The sequence below is a fragment of the Pinus tabuliformis genome, chromosome 2_2 (genome assembly GCF_031772625.1).
Source record: "Pinus tabuliformis cultivar Carrire ecotype Pingquan chromosome 2_2, CPIR1, whole genome shotgun sequence".
Taxonomy (NCBI): domain Eukaryota; kingdom Viridiplantae; phylum Streptophyta; class Pinopsida; order Pinales; family Pinaceae; genus Pinus; species Pinus tabuliformis.
The window spans coordinates 612,013,932-612,036,336 of record NC_142300.1 but is presented as its reverse complement, the minus strand read 5'-3'; positions in this window follow the sequence as shown (position 1 = coordinate 612,036,336).

Here is a 22,405-nt window from a genome sequence, read left to right as displayed (position 1 = left end):
TAGGAGTCGCAGTAGTGGGTCGTACGATAATTCCTTGACTGCGATTTCGCACAGAGGCAAGTAAGATGTCCCTGTTGGTAGCAAGGGTGTGACATAAGCAACAATCCAAGGAAGGTGCATGAGAGGTTCTAACACATGAGGGTTAAGGTGAGTGCACCCCTTGGGAACCTATGATAGCACAGTGTTAATAAGGGAACACATGAGCAAAGATGCATCACAACATGGAGGGCAAGTAAGGTAGTAGTCCAAAGTGATGGTTAAACCAACAACACATTTCAGAAAGATTCATACATACATACGTATAAATAGCTATACATGCATGTGTAAGCAAACATATACATATATCATTTAGATTAAGTAGACAGCTGAAATATAATACAACATATGCATGAAATGTGCTAGCTCTTGTTATATTAAGAAGTGCAAGTTCCAGTCATACAATACATCCATGTCCAACCACTAGTTCTGAAAGAAGAACGTTACAGCACAACAACTTGCTCCTCCAAAGAGATATACTAGCTCTACACAGTGGAGAAGCCAAGGATCATTACAATACTGTCCAAGCTTTCTCTAAGATACTCCTATTGGAAGCTTGGCTGACCAAAATCCTCTACAATGAGTTATGAGGGACTATTTATAGCAAAGGGTGGGGTGGCCCTTGACATTCCCCTTTGTGACAGTTCAACTACCCTCATGACTCTTGATTTACTCTATGACTGTTACATCCAACTATCGACACTTGACAATATGTTACATTACAATGCACATGTACCCATGTGAGACAAATGGATTGAGCAAGCCATGCAAGACATCACTATGACTTGGACAACTATTGGAAGACCAACTCTTCAACATCCTCATGGTGGTTGATAGTAGTGAATTGATGCCAAGTTTGGTAGTCCGCGATGGTGTCCGTGTGCTCTAATGTGACATCTTTATGGAAGTGAACTCTTGCCTCATAGCGTCTAGGTACACTGCTCAGGTTCCTCTGTCCAACTCGTTTGAAAGCATGTGCATCATTGTCTTGATTGTGGACGGACCATAAACATACTTGTGCATGGTGTATGCACTGATCACCAAGTCTGGGCTAGTGGCTATATGCATCAACTCGTCAAAGTACGAGTCAAGATCTAGGCGAACATGTGCCTTTGTCTTCGCCTGGGTGAGAGTCCCAATAGATGGGATCACATGTGCACACACAACAACATCCATACTCTTGAATACCTGTGCATGGGAATCTTGTATACTAGTGATGAGTTGCAGGAGCTCCTGATAGTTACGGATCTGACTCCGGATGCATGCCTTCAGCTCAACTGCTCTGGGCTTCATCATCTTACGCAAGTGAAGCGGGGCTCTCTTGTATATCATTGTCCATGTTTACATGTAATCAACAACAAAATGCACATTTGAAAAGATACGTGCTCTCCTAGCACATCTCTGCTGCCAACTATGGAGATGGACAACTGTGTTATGCACGATACCAAACTTGGAATACAATGCCCGCATGACTGTGTCAAGGGACAATACTTCATCTAGTATTTCCTTCTTCAACTCTTCTCGAGCGAATGCTGCAACCAATTCTCCTCCCTACTTGGTCGTCTGTAGCTCCTTAGCCATTCGCTCATTCTCAACTATCAGAAAGCAAACACTTGAGCTAGTGGCTTCGGCATATGCTCTAGTAGCATCCACCAAGGTTTTTGGATGTTTGTGCATGTTACACATGATCACTCGTTCCTCAGACATGATCATAGGAGATGTATGATCATCTGGAGTCGACACTCTATGATATTGCACAACTCCATGTTGAGACTTGTCGAATGAGATGTTGTGCATCACTCCTTCTGACTGATGTCCAAGGATCTTAGTGTCTCCTTGGTCGCTTGGGACTTTCTCCTCTTCTAGATGCGGTGAAGATGGTAGGTCGACTTCCTGGTGTTAAGGCATGAGGTTGTGTTGGCTTATTAGGGCCCGACCTAGGTTCATTGTTAGTTAGCTAAGCAAATCCCGGTACTATTAACCCTTTCGACAACAATCCGTAGAGCGCATACTGAGGTCTCACCCGAAGTAGTATGGGAGGGTGCTAGAACCAGGTTTTCACACCCTTGAGATGTCTGAGATGGTTGACTCGCTGGATGACCCTGCGTGCTAGCTACACTATGCACCCTGATATTCTACCTTTTGTGGAGCCCTAACTAGGGACTGTGAGGCTCCGCACTACCCCAAGTTATCTACTTGCGGCCTTACTTGTTCTCTTAATGAATTACCTTACTCGAATGCCTTAAATAAAAATTAGTTACATAACACATTCATATAGGTTCGCGCAGTAAAGAAACAATATACTTGCAATTATCATTCAATCATGCATTAAACCCATAAAGGATACATAGAAATGTAGCAAAACTTCTCTTTATTAATACTTCAGATGGTTACAGACTCAACTCGCCCTTCACACTTAGCTGCAGGGGTCCACGCACTCAGCTACGGACTACTAGGCTTCTGTGCACTCAGCTGCAGAGCCTTCTTCTACTCTACAACCCAAAGACACCCTTACACACTTGGACTTAATCTTATGCCTTCATCTTCTCCCTCATATTCCTTAATGTATTTTACAACTTAGAGCCTCGTTCTATTTATACAACCCCATGGTCCGTGGACCATGGGTAGGCTGACATTACATTACAAAAGTAAGGGTGGACCACCCTATGACTCTATTATACTCTCGCGCTCTGCACCCGCACTTCACAGAGCTTTTACAAAGACCTAGTCAAAGCTTCAACCTTAAGCTCCAAAACATGCCTTGGGGGGATTCCATGCCCAATAGGCCCCCAACACAAACATCGTGACTTGCCCTTGAGTCACTCGGTCGGCGCGAAGATCTTGGTACAGAGTCCTTCCATTTGAGTCAAAACTTCTGCACAGTCGGCGACGCACTGGGCTAAAGTTGCCTGGATCTTGTGCATGTGCTGTTCCGAAACCTATGTATCAAGATTGTTTCCCTACATCAATATGTGCACCCCCTGCATGTTCGCCATCTTGCCTTCAATTGCTGCTGTGATAGTGAAGGCCTCATCTATCCATGAATGAATGCACGCCTTCAAGACCGTTTCTTTGTGTCGAGCCACATCCACCTGTTCCTTTAACGCTTTAGCCTACTGCATCCTCACGAGCCTTTGGGTGAGGGCCACCATTTGCGTAGTACCTATGATGCTGTCATACTGTTGCTAGAGTTTGCGCACCTCTGTCTCTAGGCACTGAAGGTTGGGATCCTCCTGTAGCCGCATGAGGATAACCAATGACTCCAATATGTCGGTGCAGTCTTGCACTATACTGGAAATCTCATGCAGACCCGCTGTAATAGTGCTAGCGCACTGCTCTCTGACTTTTGGAGGGGTGGACAACTATGCCTTTAGTTGTAGCTCGGCAACCTGAAGATTCAGTTCCAGCTAAACCTTTATCATTTCTTCTCGTGCCTCACGTACTCCTGTTGCTAATTTGAGGATGCGTGCTTCTGTTGATATGTCCGATGGGATGTCTAGCTCTGGGACGCTTTGACAAGCGTCATCGATCACCTGTTCCAGCTGTCGTGTCTGCGACACTACTTCATCACGCTGCAATCTCAGCTGTTCCATATTAATTTTCTGCTTGCTGATGACTTGTAGTGCACGACTCTCCTTAGCTCGTAGTTTTGTAGTGATCCCATCTTGCAGCATGTATAAGGCATCCCGTGGGAGTGCTGCCAGGTTGATGCCCAGACCCTTCACTATGCTAATAGTAGGCCTGTTAGCGTCATCTATTTTCACAAGTGCCCCATCTAGCAACACAACTGTGTTGGTGACCCGGGCACGCGTCATTTGTTCCACCACCATTGTTCCCATGGTGAGGCTGGTTGAAAGGGAACCAGCCTAAGAAGCATGCACCTGCAACTCTTGCAGTTGCATCCTAAGGGCCCCCAACACAATTTGGTTCTTTGTCATGAAATCTCGAGGGCATCGGAGGTGACATCGCACACGGTTTCACCAATGTTGTGTATATCACCCTCAGTTAGGGTGATTGGGTCAATCGACAACTTTAATGACTTCACCTTCTTCCGTGACCCTGTCCGCTCAGTTGGGTGTGGGCGCTTCAACTTGGAAGCAGTTTGTAGGTCTACACCTTCCTCTTCTACCTTTGTTTCCTCTGCTTCCTCTATTTCTGGCTCATGCAAAGGCGTTGTTTGGCCCTCGCCCGCCCTCCTGGTTGCCTCCTATGCCACTGCTGCTGCTGCGGCCTTTGCCTGCTCAGTTTCTTTCTATGCACCATCCCACTTCGTTCGTAATTCTGCTGCCGCTTCTTCCTGCCTTCCTTTTTCTACCAGCTATGTGATGCGTAGCTTGGTCTCCTATTTCTTCTGTTGAGTTGCCAACTTCTCTATTTCCACGAGGTTAGGGGTGCGCCATTCTGACGGCCATGTCTCCAAGACGTTGAAGATAACATTGTCTGTGGCTACAAAGGGTATCTTCCGCCATTGTAGGGTCGGGTCCTTTTGCGCTCTAATGTAAATACTGTGCATGTCCACTTTAAACTCCGCGAAATTCTGGAGGCTGTTGTAGACAGTGGGCGACAACCGCAGTTTGTAGTTGATCCCCATTCGGAGGTTCATTTCCATGAAAACCCAAAATATTTTGTTGTTGCGGATTCTAGTAACATCCTTTATGGCCCAGAGCGAAGAATACTTTGCGGCCTCTGACAAATCTCTGTCAATGATGTGAAATTGGCTGTCCTCTGGCAATTCCCCAGCCACGAGCACTATGGACAGCAGAATCCATGCATAGTGGAATGTTTTGCCTTATTCCTGGGCTTCTCTATAATTCTCTAGGAATTCCTTGTAGAGGAACGCGAACCAGTTAAACTAGACCCCCTCCATGCACTGCTCAGCCAGTGCTACCACCGGTGTGAGGACTTCATCAGTGCGACACTTACGCATGACCTTTCCTGCCAAGATTTGGGTCGCCATGCATACTGCTTTGTCCTTGATGCTGGAGATGGCGTAGCCCCTCTTTCTCTTCTCTAAGTCACTGCTCTTCCCTTCTGAGATGGCTGCGAGGTCTTCTCCTTTGCGTGGAAGCTAGGAGATATGGTGTATCAAGTTTTTCGTGATGGGGATGGGCTCCTCTAGCCATAAGAACCCATCATGCACTAGGCAGAGTAGCTGTCTGATGACAAAAATAGTTATTGGAGTGCGATGGAAAAGCAGCACCAGGAGCAAGTTCAGTAGTCCAGCCTTGTCCACTTCATGTAACCACTTCCGCGGTTCCAACCCTGTAATTCCTACCATGGTGTTTTGTTTGGGCCTCATGAGGTTCGCGGTAGCCAGATGGGGGAACTTCTCGTGGTCAGCGAGGTCCCAATATTCAAATTTTAAGCCTGACACTCGTCCCAGGTGCGTACCCTCAAAAATAATATTATCTGGCAGGAGTGGGGTTTGAAGTGAGCTTTTGGTCTCATCAATATCCTTGGGTATCTTAGCTTTCCCTTTCCGCAGGGGGATATAAGCAGGCAGTTTTATCGAGAGGGGTGTGGGCTTAGCTTCCTCCCCCATGCCTTCTTCCACATCTTCTGCACCCATTAGCTCCTCTAGGTCTATTTCTTCTTCATCAGTTTCCACAGTAACCACTTTTCCCTTCTCTTCCATGGTTAACTTGGTGCGCAATGGGTTCCGTGGGGACATGCGTACGGGAACCATTGCTTGCTTGTCCTTCTTGGGCCTTGGGGTACGTGGTGATTTCTGGATTTCTACCATGGTCCCTACACCCTCTGGTGCATCCTGCACAGTCAGGGTCTATGTGGCTTCTTCGACAATTAGTGCTAGGGTTACCATAATTTATTAGGAGCGACCATTGTGTCTGTCATGAAATCTAGCACTCGCGAATCTATGAGCTCAATCAACTCTCAGAAGAAAACAATCAGGGCTCTGTTCAATAGCTCAATTCGGAAATTACCAAGTGTTGTTTGTGAGGCAACCCTTTGTAATTTATAGTGCCTTTTGAATTTGAAGTCGACCGTTCTGCCCAAATCTGGTTCATTAATGCTCCCTTGGTAGCAGATTTTCCCAAATCTTGACCATAAATCACATCGTAAATGCCTACTGCCCGCTCCATTTGGCCTCAAGTCAAACATCCCATCATGAATAGTGACTTCAATGGGCATATTCTAGCCAATCCACGTGGCACCACAGCCCCCTGTGCGCGGTCGCAGACCTTGTGACTCTGTGCTTCTGCGCGCAGCTCCCACATAGCACAGTCTTCGAGTAGAGTAATTTATAGTTCCATGCTTCCTTTCAACTACCTGAAGTGCTAAGACTTTACTTTCCTCATCTAGTCAGGTGGGCACACCACCTGTGTAAACGTTTGCCCTGGCATCTATCACTTTTCCTGGGAAATACCCACCTTTCATTGTTACAGATGGCAGCACGCACTTTACCATTGGCAATGCGCTACCGTGGTTGATTCACTTAGTAATCTGTGGTCCAAGCCAAGGCATCAGGCTGATCAATTCGCATCGATAGTCCTCAAACCTATCAGTGGGATCATGCCCACCCTGTTTTGGTACCCTCATGTTTTTATCGAGAAATTTTTTCTTTATCTTGTTTCCTAGTTTCTTGACTTTCACTTCTATTAGCGCACTCTTCTTCCTTAATCGCACCCTTTCCTTCTCAATTTCATGGAGCCTGAAATTTCCCTACTGGAATTCTTCCTCAAATCCCAATCATTCAGCTTCTTTCGGCTATACGAGCCCTCCCTTCAAGGCGACACGGGCCGACATAGCTACCAGCGCTATCCTACATGGACTAGGTGCTTGCTGCTCCATGGGGGTTCTCGCGGTTGCCTCATATTCCAATCTGGGAGGCACTTGCACCATCAGGTTCTTGCACGCAGTCTTATAATCCCATAGAACCATTGGTACGCATAGGTCCCAGTCAGTTTGTTTCCCGTCGTATACCTTGCTCAGCACTTCGCATACTTCGCTAAAGGGTTTTGCGTGGATGTCCTTCGGCGCACCGGGTAATTCCATACTCCTTAGTTCCAGCTAGAGGGGTCGTTTGCGCCATTTCCTTACTCGCACCTGCTTACTGATCTTGTTTCTTATCACACCAAATGCCGGTATCCACCTGGATAAGTGGGAGTGCAAGCTGATTCGTCCAACAATCTCGTCTGTGAGTAGCCTTGGTAGCTTCCCGAACCGTGTGCGCATCATCCTTCTGCATTTGCGCCAGTCCTCAAAACTTTGTCAGTGCATGCCCCACCATCTTGTGGGCATAGCACGTAGTGCCCACTTCAGTGCGTCGAAACGCTGTTGTTCGGGTTCTTCTTTTTCAAATTTGGTCAGGAAGTCATCTACCTCGCTTGACCCATCATACGTAGGAAAATTTCTAACCTTCATCACTATGCAGCGCAACGATCTCGTCATCATTTTATAGTTGAGCGTAGTTACTTCATGTAACCAGTTCTTCAATCATTCCATCTCTTCATCAGAGTCCAATGTGCAGGATATTTTATGCTTCTAAGAGACTCGGCCATCTGTCGTTGGGTTTACCCAATCCTACTCCCATGTATTTATCTTGTAGATGCAGTCCAGATCGTCATCACTGTTGTAGTCATGCACCAGCTCTGTGTAGCATGATACCTCTACAGGGTCTAGAGGTACCACTATGCGCAGTGACTTTTTCTCAAAGATCATCTTGCGCTTCTTTAGATTTATCACTCCATTCATGTCAATGGCACAATCTATTCCCAAGAGCGCGGGGCATGGATTTCTTTCATCCATAATCTCTATTACTTCAAAATTGGCTAGCGCGCTTGTTCCTTCAATATCTACCATTCCCTACAATCTCCCCATTGGTAGGATCTTTTGTTGATTCGCCATTCGCAGCTGGATAGGAGACCATTGCAAATGAGGTATACCCATGCGCTCCCATGTCTGTTTCGGTAGGACGTTTGCATCTGATCCTAGATCTAGAATTACCTGGTCCATCTCATATTCCCCAATCTGCATGGTCAATCTCATCTCTCTTCCTGTTAGCGTCATGCTTTTCTCGAGCTTCCGGACTATGCGTGGTTCTCCTGGCGCAATCCCAGTACATCTAGTTATGAGTCCTTGTAGTCCTTTCATAGATTTGCTATCACATAACAGCTTCATACATGTCTCTAAGAACATAGTAAGCATTGATGGGTCCAGTTCAGGCTCCATGCTATCTTTACTTCCTGAAGTGGAGGCCTCTGCAAAGCTCTTCTTAGCTTCCATGAAAGTCTCCTTAGCACGCTCCAAATAAAATTTTGGTTCCTTCATTGGAGCCTTGTGAACCCAGGTTCTTTTTTTAGGTTGCTTACCTTTGTCATCCCCTATCGTAATTCCACTCTGGAGCACGATATTTATGTTAGGGTCCTCATCGCGGGGCTCAGACCTCATAATTTGCAGATTCTGCGCCATAGGAAGTTGAAGTGTTCCCTTATTACGCAACCTTTCTATCAGTGTGGGACAATCCTCTGCCTCATGGTCAAACATTGTGTAATAAACACATGAGGGCCACGTTGGATTTGTGCAATCGCGGGGCATAATGTCCCGACCCTCCGCAATTGTAACATTTAGATGTCCGCGACCTCTTCTTGGTTCTCCTCCTCCCTAGTCTCGACCGTGCCCCTGGAATCTGGTTCGTGCTAACCCTGCGTTCTGGTCAAGGGGCTGTGTTTCGGCTTGCACCCTGTAGGTGGGGGTTCGATCCATCATCAGCTCATAACTCCTAGAATTTCTCTCCATCGTGTCCTATAGATCTATAGAAATTGAAGAAACTGTTGTGAATTTTGAGTTTACTTTTGTAATAGATGACAATTATCTATAGCATGCTTTCCTCCTATTTGGAAAATTACGCACCATAATGTAGGTGCCGTACTTGGTCCTGCTTGTGCCTCCAGTCTTAGTGGCATTAGTCCACCTCCCGCCAGGTAATTCACAAACACCGGGCAATGGCCTTTGTCGTGCCCCTAACCCTTGCATTTTATGCACCATACTTCATCGTGCACCTCTGGTCAGGCTGTCCGGTCCTGTTTTAAACTCTGCATTTCCAGGCACAAGTTTTGCAACTGCATGTGAATCTGCTGAACTCCTACGTTAGTGTCTTGTATCGGGGTCTCGTGAAATCTCATCGCGGCCTCCAAGGCCTTGACCTGAGTGGTCAGCTTTTGTTGTGACAACACATTCCATAGGTGCAGTGTTAACGATGCTACAAACCACACTTAGTGTTGCCCATCTGTTAGCCTCATGTTTGCTTTGCGAATCTTGCACTTCAGTCTTTGGTCTAAATTCCACGGGGTTTTGCCTGGTAGCATCATGATTTTCTTGAACCTAGTGATTGACTGTGCCTCTGACTTCGGCCTGCTAAATTCTTTGTTTATCACTGCTTGGATATCCGCGATCCCTGCATTCGGGTTGTCACTGGAATGCTTAATGTACCAGGTTAGCACGTGATCCTGCAGAGCACTCACCAATGTTGCGTTCTTTATATTGTCATCCGCGACTCACTGTGATTCCCATACAACTTTTATCATGAACCAAAATTGGTCCGGATCTTCATTTCCTACTCCCTTGAATACTGGTAGCTTTATCACGCTTGCCATATTGCTTTGCGGTGGTGGCGGGGTTGGCATGGACGAAGAAGGGGCTGAAACTCGTGAATCTGGAGGTGGCATAGGTGGAGTTGGTAGGCACGGAATTCTCTGCTGTATCAGATTGATCACACTCTTGGCGAGACTCTCGCAAGCTCTTATTCACCCCCTCACGGAGGTGAAATCAAAGGGCTAGTTTCTGGTTCTGTGTTACCCTCGTTTCTATAGATTTTCTCGCTTCGCATAGCCCCAAACATCAATTTATTTGCATAACCCACTTTTCACATAGTAGCATTTTAATCCAAGTGTTTAAATATTTAAAGTACTTACCTCGCGGTCCCTTAAGGAAACATCATTCCACCTTGCTATAACTGACTAAAGTATCTACTGCGAATTCGGTGATGAATCCTCCTATGATTCGATCAAGCCAATGATCGACAGCGTGCATGATTTTATCCTCCGATGCTTCTAGTCTGGGCACCATTATGGAGTCCACACAATCGTTTTCTCAAGTTTATACCTTCCTTCGCTGTCCACTAGCTTTGCAATCCACTCATATAGCTCAGTGGGGAAGGACGCAAAGAAAATTTTGTGGATTTCTATATATAAGTAGCAATCTAACCACTTTTCTTTTGATAATCGTGGATTCCCGTTTTCCTACATCACAAACTCGTGAATCTTCCTGTCCTTTAGTCTTCAATTCCTTTCTTTGTTGGATTCCAGTGATCTGACATCAGACATCTCTTATGTAGATCCCAGTCCCAGCAATGGAGCCATGTGTTGGCTTATTAGGGCCTGAGCTAGGTTAGGAGTTAGTTAGCCAAGAAAATCCCAGTACTACTGGGCCTTTCAGCAATAGTCCACGGAGCGCAGACTGAGGTCTCACCTGAAGTAGTATGGGAGGGTGCTAGAACCAGGTTTCCGCACCCTTGAGATGTCTGAGATGGTCAACTTGCTGGATGACCCTGCGTGCTAGCTACAATATGTGCCTTGATATACTGCCTTCATGTAGCCCTAACTAGGGACTGTGAGGCTCTACGCTACCCCAATTGATCTACTCGCGACCTTACTTGTTCTCTTAATGAATTACCTTACTTGAATGCCTTAAATAACAATTAGTTACATAACACATTCATACAGGTTCGCGCAGTAAAGAAATAGTATACTTGCAATTATCATTCAATCATGCATTAAACCCATAAAATATACACAGAAATGTAGCAAAATGTCTCTTTATTAATACTTCATATGGTTACAGACTTGACTTGCCTTGTGCACTCAACTGCAGGGGTCCACTCACTCAGCTGCGGACTACTAGGCCTCTATGCACTCAGCTGCAGAGCCTTCTCCTACTCTAAGACCCAAAGACACCCTTACACACTTGGACTTAATCTTATGCCTTCATCTTCTCCCTCATATTCCTTAATGTCTTTTACAACTTAGAGCCTCACTCTATTTATACAATCCCATGGTCCGCGGACCATGGGTAGTTCGACATTAAATTACAAAAGTAAGGGCAGACCACCCTATGACTCTATTATACTTTCGCGCTCTGCGCCCGCACTTCGCAGAGCTTTTATATAGACTCGGTCAAACTTGGGCCTTAAGCCCAAAAACATGCCTTGGGGGGATTCCATGCCCAACAGGTTGATGTCTTTCTCTAACTCTTGTTGCTCCATATCTGTATCCATCTGTTCAAGTGCTTGCTCTATCTCTTGAGCGAAGTCCTGCTCCTGCGATGGTTCACCCTGTCTGCCTGATGCCAACTGTTCTGATGGGCCTAGTAGCTATACGGGTGCACTTTCATCTTTCTGCACATGTTGTGTCCCCTACTGTCCCTGTTCCTATTGCGCTCGCTTCTCATGTCTGTGCAACTCCTATTCCTTCCAGATTTTCTCCTTCAACTCATGCAACTCTTTCTTTGTTTCCTCTATTCTCTGTTTCTCTATCTGCCTTTGCATTTTTCGCTTGTTGTGATGTTGCCTCTTTTCCTGTATAGCCATAGCTTCTTTTTACATAAGTGGATCTGCTTGGAACTTGCAGCTTTGATCCTCCTCCATGCTATCGGCAATCTTCCTCTTTCCCTTGTTGAGCACTGGTTTATTTGCCTTTGTTGTTAATGCTGGTGGTGCTCTCCAGGATGCTACTTCATGCTTCTTCACTAATCATTTCACAATGAAGTGGACCTGTTCACTGGTTCTAGAGAAACTGTAGCAATATCTCCATGGGTTTTCCTCCGCCCAATGACATGCCCCGTGGATCCAGTTGAACTGTAATCTCACACAGTGATCTTTCACAAGACAATGTGGGTCATATGTATTGTAACTTTAGAGGTTGAATGGATATTTCTTCATCTTCTCTACTTCGACATCCACATGCTTGAAACTTTTTATCTCGTATTACCCGATCCGCAATGGAAGAGCGAGACAAGGTGCCTTCTTCTTCTGGTGCAACCTAGCTATCAATCCTACCAAGATGTGACATGATACTTCCTACATGACAAGTATGTCCAAGGCAAAATTTGGTAGAACATGCAGAGGCTTCTCCACACTGTACATCCATGTGAAGGTGCCTGACGGTGAGGCATACCAATCAGCTATGTTAATTAGTGCCTCCATTATTGCTTTCGACATGCAGGGTGGATCCTGTTCGAATATCATTTTGTAAATCGGGGTGAACAAATGATCGGAAAACCATGTGATAACTCCTTTGAAGCCGCATTCAAACAACATCTTCCAAGTAGTGTTCACATAGGTCTCTACCGATCTCCATGCCTAGTCCAAGCCCAGGAAATTCTGACGTGCACAGATTGCATCCAATATATAAGCAGACATGTAGATTTCTGCTTGCATACCTTTGGGTGGATGTCGAGTCCTTGTTACCTATTCCTTCAGCTAATGAACCAACATGTCCAACACAATCACCCAACTCTATGGGAAGGTTTTTGTGCTTTCTTAGCCATACAATCGACATGAAAATATGACCAAGTATTAATACACCTTCTGCAGTATCTTCGTCTTGTATACCTGGTTGGGTGTCATCCCAAATTTAGCTGGCCCCTTCACCCAGTTCTTCAAGATTTCTCTGGAGTTGACATTGCTACAAGATATGCTGAAGTGAGTCTCCATGATGATCACAGGCTTCAACATATGATACATCTCATCATAATCCTATGCCCTGAAGGTTGCAATCTCTGTCCTGCTAACACTTTTCAATGTCAGTGTCTCAAGATCAGTGTGCAAGATGATCCAGTGTATCATGTCCACGCAAGGGAATGCGAGATATCTGCATGAAATCTGGTACAAGCGAGACTTGTGAATGTTCACATAGACTTGATGATCTTCGAGGTCTTCCCCAAATGTGCCTGCAAATGCATCATTGAACTCTTGCCATTTCAGCTTGATTTCCTTGTCTACAATCAGCTTGGTGTCTTCATAGATCGACAGACTTGTAGACAATTGCTCAACTTTTTCTCCAATTGCACTTTCGTCGGTGTCCTTGATCCTGCTCTCTTGGAAGCCATTGATCCTGAACTGCTAAGAGGTGGACGAACACCTTCCAGATCTAGAAACAAAGTAACATGCATGGAAATAAATCTATCAGGGAAACCAAAGCAAAGTTGAGGAACGAAATGACACATACTTGGGGATTGACTAGAAAGGATTGCACAATTTTTCCTGGGAACTGGGAGACTAGCTACCAGAATTGTGCAAAAGGCAGTCCGGGCTGTCTGGGAGGCATGGCTAGCTATTGGAATTGTGCAAAGTGAAATCTAGGCTGGCTGCTGGAATTGCACAATGCGCAATTTCAGCTGGCAATGGTTGCAGGCCTAGTGACTGCATTGCGCAATGTCACTGGGTAGAAATACGCATTTCCTAAGAGGAAGACAAAGCCTTCCCTCTTAGGATTGTGTAATGATGTCTTGGTGAGGCAAATCTCAGGCCAAGGATAGCCAGATCCACCGACGAGAAATTGGAAGAAAAATGCGAAAGTGAATGCATGGCGATACTGAGTGTAAGCAAGAGTGAATGATCATGCATGAAAATAGTGAATGAAATATTCATAAAATGGAACAACATGCATGTGGGTAAAGTGAGTCATTGAATCAACGACCATTCATGCAAAATAGTTTCATGCATGCGACAATAATGAGATGCTAAAGAAAACTAAAACGATGCTAGTACAAGCTAGTACGCATGTAAATGACAACAAGTGTTCACAGAAATCAAGAAAAAACACTCACACAAGCCAAAACAAAAAAGGTGACAGAAATGCTGCAAAAGACAAGTTAAGAAAACTTACCCATGAATATTTGAGCTAGATGTGTCAAAGAGTCCTAGATGTGATGTGGGATGTCAGAGCTCCAAGATAAATGTGAATAAGTGAGCTCTAAAGCATTGAATAAATAAGTTTGAGGCTCATGATGCCCATGCCACAAATCTAGGAAAGAGCGACACTTGGAGGAAATATTCTAGAATGATCTTTTCATGTACCCTCCAGCTGCTAAAAATAAGTCCCTAAAATCTACGGATGCATTTTTCATCTTTCTTTTGCTATTCCAGGAAAAATAAACCCATGCATGTAGGTCAAGTTTCCATGGTCCCAGGTGGAACCGATCAACCCAACTGCACATGCAACAGTCTACTCAGCCGAGGGGAAAAAATTCACATTTCTGGGAGGGAGCTAGGCTGGCTGCCCAGAGGGATTGCGCAATTTCTAGGTAGAGCAGTTGATTGCTGCCCAAGATTGCACAATATCTGGGATGAGTAGCCATGCTGGGAGGAATTGTGCAATTTTCTCAGTGAATAGTGACAGAAAGATTTGCGCAATTTTGGAGCCTAGCAGGTTACCAGACAGGATTGCACAATTTTTGGAGGGAAGGTTGGTTCCCCTCCAAAATTGCGCAATTTCTTGAGGGAGCTTGAAACTGGACCAAATCCAGAGAAATAGCTTGTGAGGGGTATGCAACAAGCGATCATGCGTAGGTTGGTGATCTACTAGAAAATCATTAAAGCTTATGTACTTGAAAAGGCAAGACATGCTGCTAAGGATGGTTGGTAGGGAGGCTCCAAAATGAAGCTAAGGAAAATTTTTGGAGGGTGGTTGTAGCCACTACAAACTAGCCTCAAAAAGTTGTGGAGCAGCAACAATTAGATAAGCAGAGAGGAGACTGAGTGGAGGCATCCACTCAAGAAGAGACCTCTAGTAGGGGGGAATTTTGAGTTAAGTGGGGAGAGGGAGCACACTCATCCATACCTCCATTTGAGAGGTGGGATGATGAAGAAATAGTCCCAAGCATTCGGAAATTGGCAAATATCCATTAAGATGTTTTGTCCCATAGATCATTACCTTGCTACGAGAGCCAACAATACACAGTAGCAGGATGGATTAGTGGTGGTTAATGTAGTCAGATGCTAAAGTGACAGAGGAAAAGACTAGAAATAGTCAGATACTAGGGAGCGCAGAGCAGAGTTGGTAGCATTGTATATGGTAGAGTGCAGAGTCAACAAAAGTGCATATTTTAAGTAGACAAAGCAGTAGCTAGTAGCAGTCAAAGACTCTAGTGATAGATGCATCATACTGATTTAGTTTGAATGCCTTTTCCAGTTTCAAAAGTGACAGCAACAACAACACTAGAGAGAAGTGTTGCATGAAAAACATTCCAAAGGTTCCAGATCGGGATAGAGTTGAATTCTTTTCTGGTTGGGAGGGAGTGTTGAAAATAGAAACAAGAAATATTAAAAATAACATCTACAAATTATAATTTAATTTGTCCTTGAATTAAATTGAGAATTAAATCAAAATTATATTTTCATAGCAACTTGTAATAGTTAACTAAGTTAAATTGACTTAGTTGGTTCAGGAAATTCGAGTTGGAAGTCTATCTAGAGTCATGTAGAGTGATCCCTAAATTTTAGGGGTGTAGGTTGAGTTCTTTTGAGTTGTAATTAATTAAATCATTCTAACTGAGTTATAGTTAGTTAAACTAGCTCTAACTATTGGAGGAAATAGTAGGAGGTCTAATAGTGGGGACGAGCACTATTACATCCTTAGTACCACACCAGTTAACTGAATATTCACTCATAAATAACTCATGTGTGTCAGTTTAGAGGAATACCCAATTGAGATTAGAGTTCAGGGACAAAGTACTATCGGTTGTATAATTTTCTGAGTTGTATAGATGGTGCATGCATTCACTTGAGGGCCTATGGGTGCAGAATTTCCCAATTAAATATGTGCTAATTCTTTTAGAAATTGCACAAGGAAGTAGGGGCTATGTTGGGCGTGTGTTATATTCTTTCCAAAACTAGTTGGCCTACCTATGGTTTTGTGGATGGATTTCACACATGGTTTTGGGCATGATGGTTTTCTGCCAGTAGCATTTTATAGATCTCGTCAAGGGAACTACGATTATGTTCTAATATAGGGTTAATTGATTGGGGTTTATGGATGCTTCAACATGTATATATATGTATTGTAACATTGAAAGTAATATAATGAAAACTCAATCTGGTAGTCCCAGTTTTGGGATCTGGGGGAAAATCTCTATGTATATCTGTTTTATATGCTCTCACCATTGTTTATTTTATGTTTTTAAGAATTCGTTTGCAGGTAATTTTTGTACATGGTTAAAACCTACATTTTGTATCAGAGTTGTTTCAGCTTCAAGGGCATACCTTTGTTGTGTAGGGGTTTTTCTTGGGCCTGTGGTAGACCCTGTTCAGTGGGAGATCTACAAGATCGATTCTTGTTGTCAAAGAAGATGGTGATCACTAGAAAGATAGAGATCAAGAAATTTAATGGTCATGGTTTTGAGTTTTGGAAACTCAAGATGGAGGATATACCAGTGGATAAAGATCAGTGGAACGCGGTAGATCTGGGTACTAATCCAATGGAATTGTCAGCTGAAGACTGGCCGAAGTTGGATCGGAAGGCAAAGAGCACAATACAGTTGTGTATATCAGATTTAGTATTGTTGAGTGTATTAGGGGAAGCTTTAGCGAAGGCTTTGTGGGACAAGCTAGGGACTTTGTACCAATCTAAGTCTCTAGCGAATAAACTATTCCCGCGGAAAAAACTGCATAACCTGAGGATGAAGGATGGAGACTCGGTGACAGAGGAGTTAAATGCCTTTAATATTTTGGTAAGCCAATTGTTATCTGTTGATATAAAATTTTCTAATGAAGATAAGTGCATCATTTTGTTGTGTTCTCTACCCGATTCATGGGATACTCTGGTTTTTGTAATAGGTAGCAATACAACTACCTTGCAGTTTAATGAAATAGTCTCATCCTTGGTGTCGGTGTTTCCGGGAAAACTAGTGCCTTTTCGATCTACTAGCCCTCTAGGATTGGCAGCTATCCTAGAAACAAATAGATTAAAGTAATTTGTGATTTCCTCTATGTATGATAGATAAGAGAGAGGCAAAGGAACCAACCTGGATCTTCCACTTAACTCCTTGCTTGATCTCTCTCCCCCTTGACAGAGCTAGCAACTCCTCTCCTACTTGTCCCGCTTAGAGAATACCTGTAGAAACAAAGTAACAAAACACAGTCAAAGCATCTTGATCTATCATATCATAAGCATTGTAGAATTAGAAATATAATGAACATACAATGGCATTTACAAATAACAACATTCAGAAATACACAATTGTATGGAGGAAAACTCAAATAACTTTATTAAATATGAAGGGAGAATTACAACCCAGCTGTCTGATCCAACATCATCCTCCCAGCATCAAAGCCCTCTTCACCTCATGAAAAGCAAGATCACCCAACAATACAATGCTCTTTCTCAAAGACAAACTATCAACACTTCCTTGCAAATTACAAAATTCTAGCCTCTAGATCTCTCAGATGAGGGATCCATTTATAGATGTGTGCAAGGGTGTGAGTCACCTCTGCGTTTTTTATTAGTGTCATTCCACTTGTTTTTCTTGGTTCCACTTGGAGATTTCTTGGATCTCTTACTCATCCCTGGGCGAATTCAGAGAGGCAAGTGTCATAGGAGAAGTTTCTAGAAGACTCCATGAGCATCCACTTAGCAAACTGTCTCAGAAATTTGTCCATTATCGCTCATCGGACCCCACAGAAGGCCTCTTCAGTATGCATCACACCTGGCTACTGTAGTATTAGTATGCATCGCACCCTGACAGTGGAGCAGTTAGAATGGTCTAGTTTTGGCCAGTTCTGAGTGGTTTTTCAGGTGGAAATTATGGGGAATTATGTAATCAGTTGACCATGATCCTTTAAGGTACAAAACAACACTTTTAGGGGTTAAATAGCCCTAGTTTATCGACATATAAGATTGGGGTTGAAGTGCCCAAATATGTCTATAATAGTTGCCCCCTAAAGAATGAAGTCGTAAATCTTTAATGTCGGGTGAAATGCTTTATCATGAGGATCCAAGGTATTCGGACTAGAAGGTGACCTGTATAAGATACAATACAATACCTCATCACCATATTGTTTTCATGATCTAGTTGAGGCGGGCATTCCCATGCTCAGCTTTATAAATTCATTTTCATGTACATAGAACAGATAATTGTCTGCAGTAGCAGACTGGTGATTCTTTATATCTAGAGTCATCATCCCTAGCTTGGGTGACCATCTGTGCAGCTTCTATGTACATTTGATGTCTTTATATTCCTGAATATATCGCATTACGGATGGATGAAACTTCATCTGGGGTCTTCAAACTCGTTCAATCTTCGCCCGATGTACAAGTCGATCCATGTGAAGAGATGTTTTGAAGTTGAACATGGAAAGACATCGTCTGATTACCAACCAATAATGTAAGTTGTTAACAGACGTGAGAGGAATCACCGATAATGATAATGACCCTCAAGGTACTACAGTACAATTCACGTGGTGTGAATATATGATCCAATGTAGAACACCACACAAAATCTTTCGGTCAAAAGCCATTGATGTCAACCTGTCGTCGGAAGTGAGAAAATTGCCATTGAGGCATGCAAGCTTCAAAGTACTGAAAGGGTTGTTTCTAAGTCAACTTCTTGGATAATGAGCTAATGTCGACAAGAAGTGACCCATCGTAGAAGGGTCTTAATGTATCCCACATCTAAGACATGAAACGAAGCAAATGATTTTCTGGAGGTGAAAATGATCTAACAACACAAGGTTCAGGAATGGCGGTCATGAAAAATGGAGGGTGAAGGTATTGTGGTGGATGAGGCATTAAATGGATTGTGGTTTCTCAACTGAATGACCTCTCTTGAACATATCAACGACACTAAGATGGATTGGTAGAGTTAACCCCAATAGATGGATGGTGTGGAAGACCAATGGTGAAATGACGGTGAACGGAATAACCCAACTCGACTCAATCATGGTGATGAAGTGAAAGTGTCATGTTCAAGAGCAACTTGCTACCATAAAATTCTTCAAGTTTTCTTCCCATTTTCCCCAGTCATTGTTGACGAGTACCTCTTTATTTGTGTCAATCTTGAGGAGGATAACATATGCTTGTTCTATAATTCTCCCTTTGGGAAAACCTATCGCTATGTTTTAGCGAGCCTAGCGACAGTGAAACTTGTTCTTGTCTAGGTGGACAAGTTTGTCGCTATTGTTTTAACGAGTTTAACGACAAAGACAACTCGGTCATTTTCATGTTTAGAGAGTTTGAAAAGGGACGAAAAGGAAACTCCAACAGTTCTTTTTTGTAGCATAATCCCTTAAGTCCGAAAAAGGATAAAATGATACAAAAGGGATGACTCTTCGATCACTTTAGCGGGCCAAAAAGACAAGTGCTTGAGCTTTTTCATGAGATAATCCCTCAAGTCCGAAAAATATTAAAATATACAGGAGGGATGGCATTTCCCATTACTTTAACGAGCTGGAAACTTCAATAGCTCGACAATCTTTTCATATTTAATGAGTCTGAAAAGAGTTTAAAGGGGACTCGTTTTTGAGGAACGAGAGGTGTTTAGGGTAGCAACTGGTTCCGGGTAAGCTTGGAACTTCTCAAAACATGGTGATATGAAGAGGTTGGCTAACAGGACCACTCGTCACAGCTGTTCCTCAAAAAGGTAAACAATCAAGTGGAAGTGTATGATCGGCCAAAAGAATGGAGGTGATGGCAGGAACACAACCAAGGCTCAAAAGGCTGATAGCAGGGCAATCACAAAGGTTATTTACTGAAGGCGGATTCATTTTTTAACGAGCTTGAACCGGGGGGAACTATGCTCAGGTGGTAGGTTTATTTTTTAATGAGAATTGACCATGGGACAACATATGCTCAGTGGTAGGTTTATTTTTTAACGAGCTTGAACCATGCGATAACATTGCTCAGTGGTAGGTTTATTTTTTAATGAGCTTGAACCATACGATAACATTGCTCAATGGTAGGTTTATTTTTTAATGAGCTTGAACCATGCGATAATATATGCTCAGGTTTTAATTTTTCTTTTTATGCAAGCTAGAAAATGGCATAACTAAAAAGCTAGAAAAGACAAAATTAAAAAGCTAGAAAAACTAAAAAGCTAAGGAACTACTAAGTTTAGGTAGGATAGTTTCATCAGTGGTTAGACAGAACAATTCCTTTGCCTCGTCAACAGAGCAGACAAAGGTGAATGGTGTGTTAGACCAATCACCTAACCTAAGAAGTTAAAAAGCTAAAAAGATGAAAAAGCTAAAAAGCTAAAAAATGAAATTGAAAAAGGTTTGCATGCCCCCAGCATGATGAAAAGGAGAGTCTCCAGTAACCATACGGAAATCACTATGGTTAAACAGGGTTGTTTTGTCAGTGGTTAGACAAAATACTTCCTTGGAAAACACAGTAACAAAACACTTCCTTGGCTGTCCACATAGTGGACAAAGGTGAATGGTGTTTCAGACCAATCACATAACCTACAAGGAAACTTATCTTTTCAGCTGGGTTCGTCTCAAAATAGACAAGGGTGCATGCCCCCTAAGCTTCATTACATTCACCAGACTACTCCCAGCAATCAGGTGGATGGAATGAAGGTTCGAGAGACACTACTAATGTACAAGGACCATTTAGGGATGATGATTGACTTGGAGCTATGCTTGAACTGGGAAATGAAAGCTAGTCAATAGTGACAATATTGCCTTCATGTGGGAAACACATCATTCGAAAGAGTGTTGAAACAATAGCTTCTATGTTATAAACATAGTCATGCCCAAGGAGTAGATTGTAATCTAACGGTCCTTGGACTACCATCACGTTCAAGTGAACGGTTTTCCTTCCCAAAGTTATCAGTAACTTAGGAAGGATCCCTAATAGTCGACTGGTCCCTTTGTTAAAGCCTGAAAAATTCTATGTAACAGGCATAAGCGATGGCGAACCAAGCACTTTCCAAGTAGTTGAGGAAAGGATACTCACTGATGCCCCTTCATCTATGATAGTGCTAGACACAATCATTTTGTAAACTTGTACTATGATTCAGAATGGTACATAAGAAGGAAGGCGGGATCTTGCTATTCGATTCCAATTGAAGGAAGTGACTAGACTACTTGGAGGGGGTACCGAATAAATGGGAGAAATGACCCATTGATTTGCGGGAATTGGGGGATTCTCTTCCTGTTGTGAAGGAATGAGTGGATTTCCCCCAAGTTCATTGGAACCTGAGGTAACAAAAAGAATTTGAACGGTATCATTATCACTCTCTTTGGGAAGTATATGATCTTCTGAAGGAAACACTGGTCAACTGCCATTTCGACCTATTGACTTTGGTCCGGTATGGACTTAGAAGATTCACTTTCAATGATAGGTGTTTCGATCGATGGTTGAGTTATACCAATCAGATTTTCAACTAGTAAAAGATTTGGGGAGAGTTTCCTGTATCTAGGTGGAAGTCGCTGCAGCAAAGCAGGACGGTTATGCAAGACTCCTTTGGCTTCATCCAAACAAGGACAACGGGGAAGGGTATGGTCCCCTTCACATAATCTACATGGAATATTGACCTTTCTTTTCTGCCCATTGACTTTACTATTACTATTGATGGTGTGCTATCAACATGATCACCAGAGGTTGATAACACTGGTTGGTGTGAACGGGGGGACCATTCTCTCAAGATCCGAGGAATGCACGGACATTCTCGATGAAAATGGTCTCCTTTGCAAATTATGCATGGAGATCTAGGTTTGGAAAGATTAGTGTGTGGATTTTCACTAGATGTTGCATGGTTGCCCCCTTGCTTAACTGACTTCTTCTTCTTCTCCTTCCCTTTCTTCTTCTTCTCAGTCACCTGGTTACTAGCATCATTATTTTAACCAAGTGAAGAGGAAGAAGCTGAGGGAGACACAAACAAAGAAGAAGGCGAAGGGTCAACTTTAGTATCAACTGGTTGCTGATTCGATTACTGAGGAATCATGGTATTTTGAACGACAGAGGTTGAGAATAGCCATATTGGTAGGCCAATTGTGATTCCCGAGAGGGACAATGTGGCCATATACGAAGCACCAATATTTCCCCAAGAAGAAAATGGACTAGGATTGCCCTGAAAAGGGATTCCTTGATTGGTGGTTCTTGGATTTGTCTCCATATATCTCAACCTAAGATCGATGAAGGAACATGGATGTTATTCTGAATTAAATAAATTTTAAAGACGCTTTGACACAAATTTGCTTTTTCACTTTTTAAGAGTCTAGAAAAAGCTAAAGATGACTCTAGTCCCCTTCAATTTTTAATGAGCCTGAAGTGACAAGTGCTCAGATGGACATTTTCTTTTAAGGAGTCGAAAAAGAACGAAAGTGACTACTCTGGAAATCTAGACAGAGGGA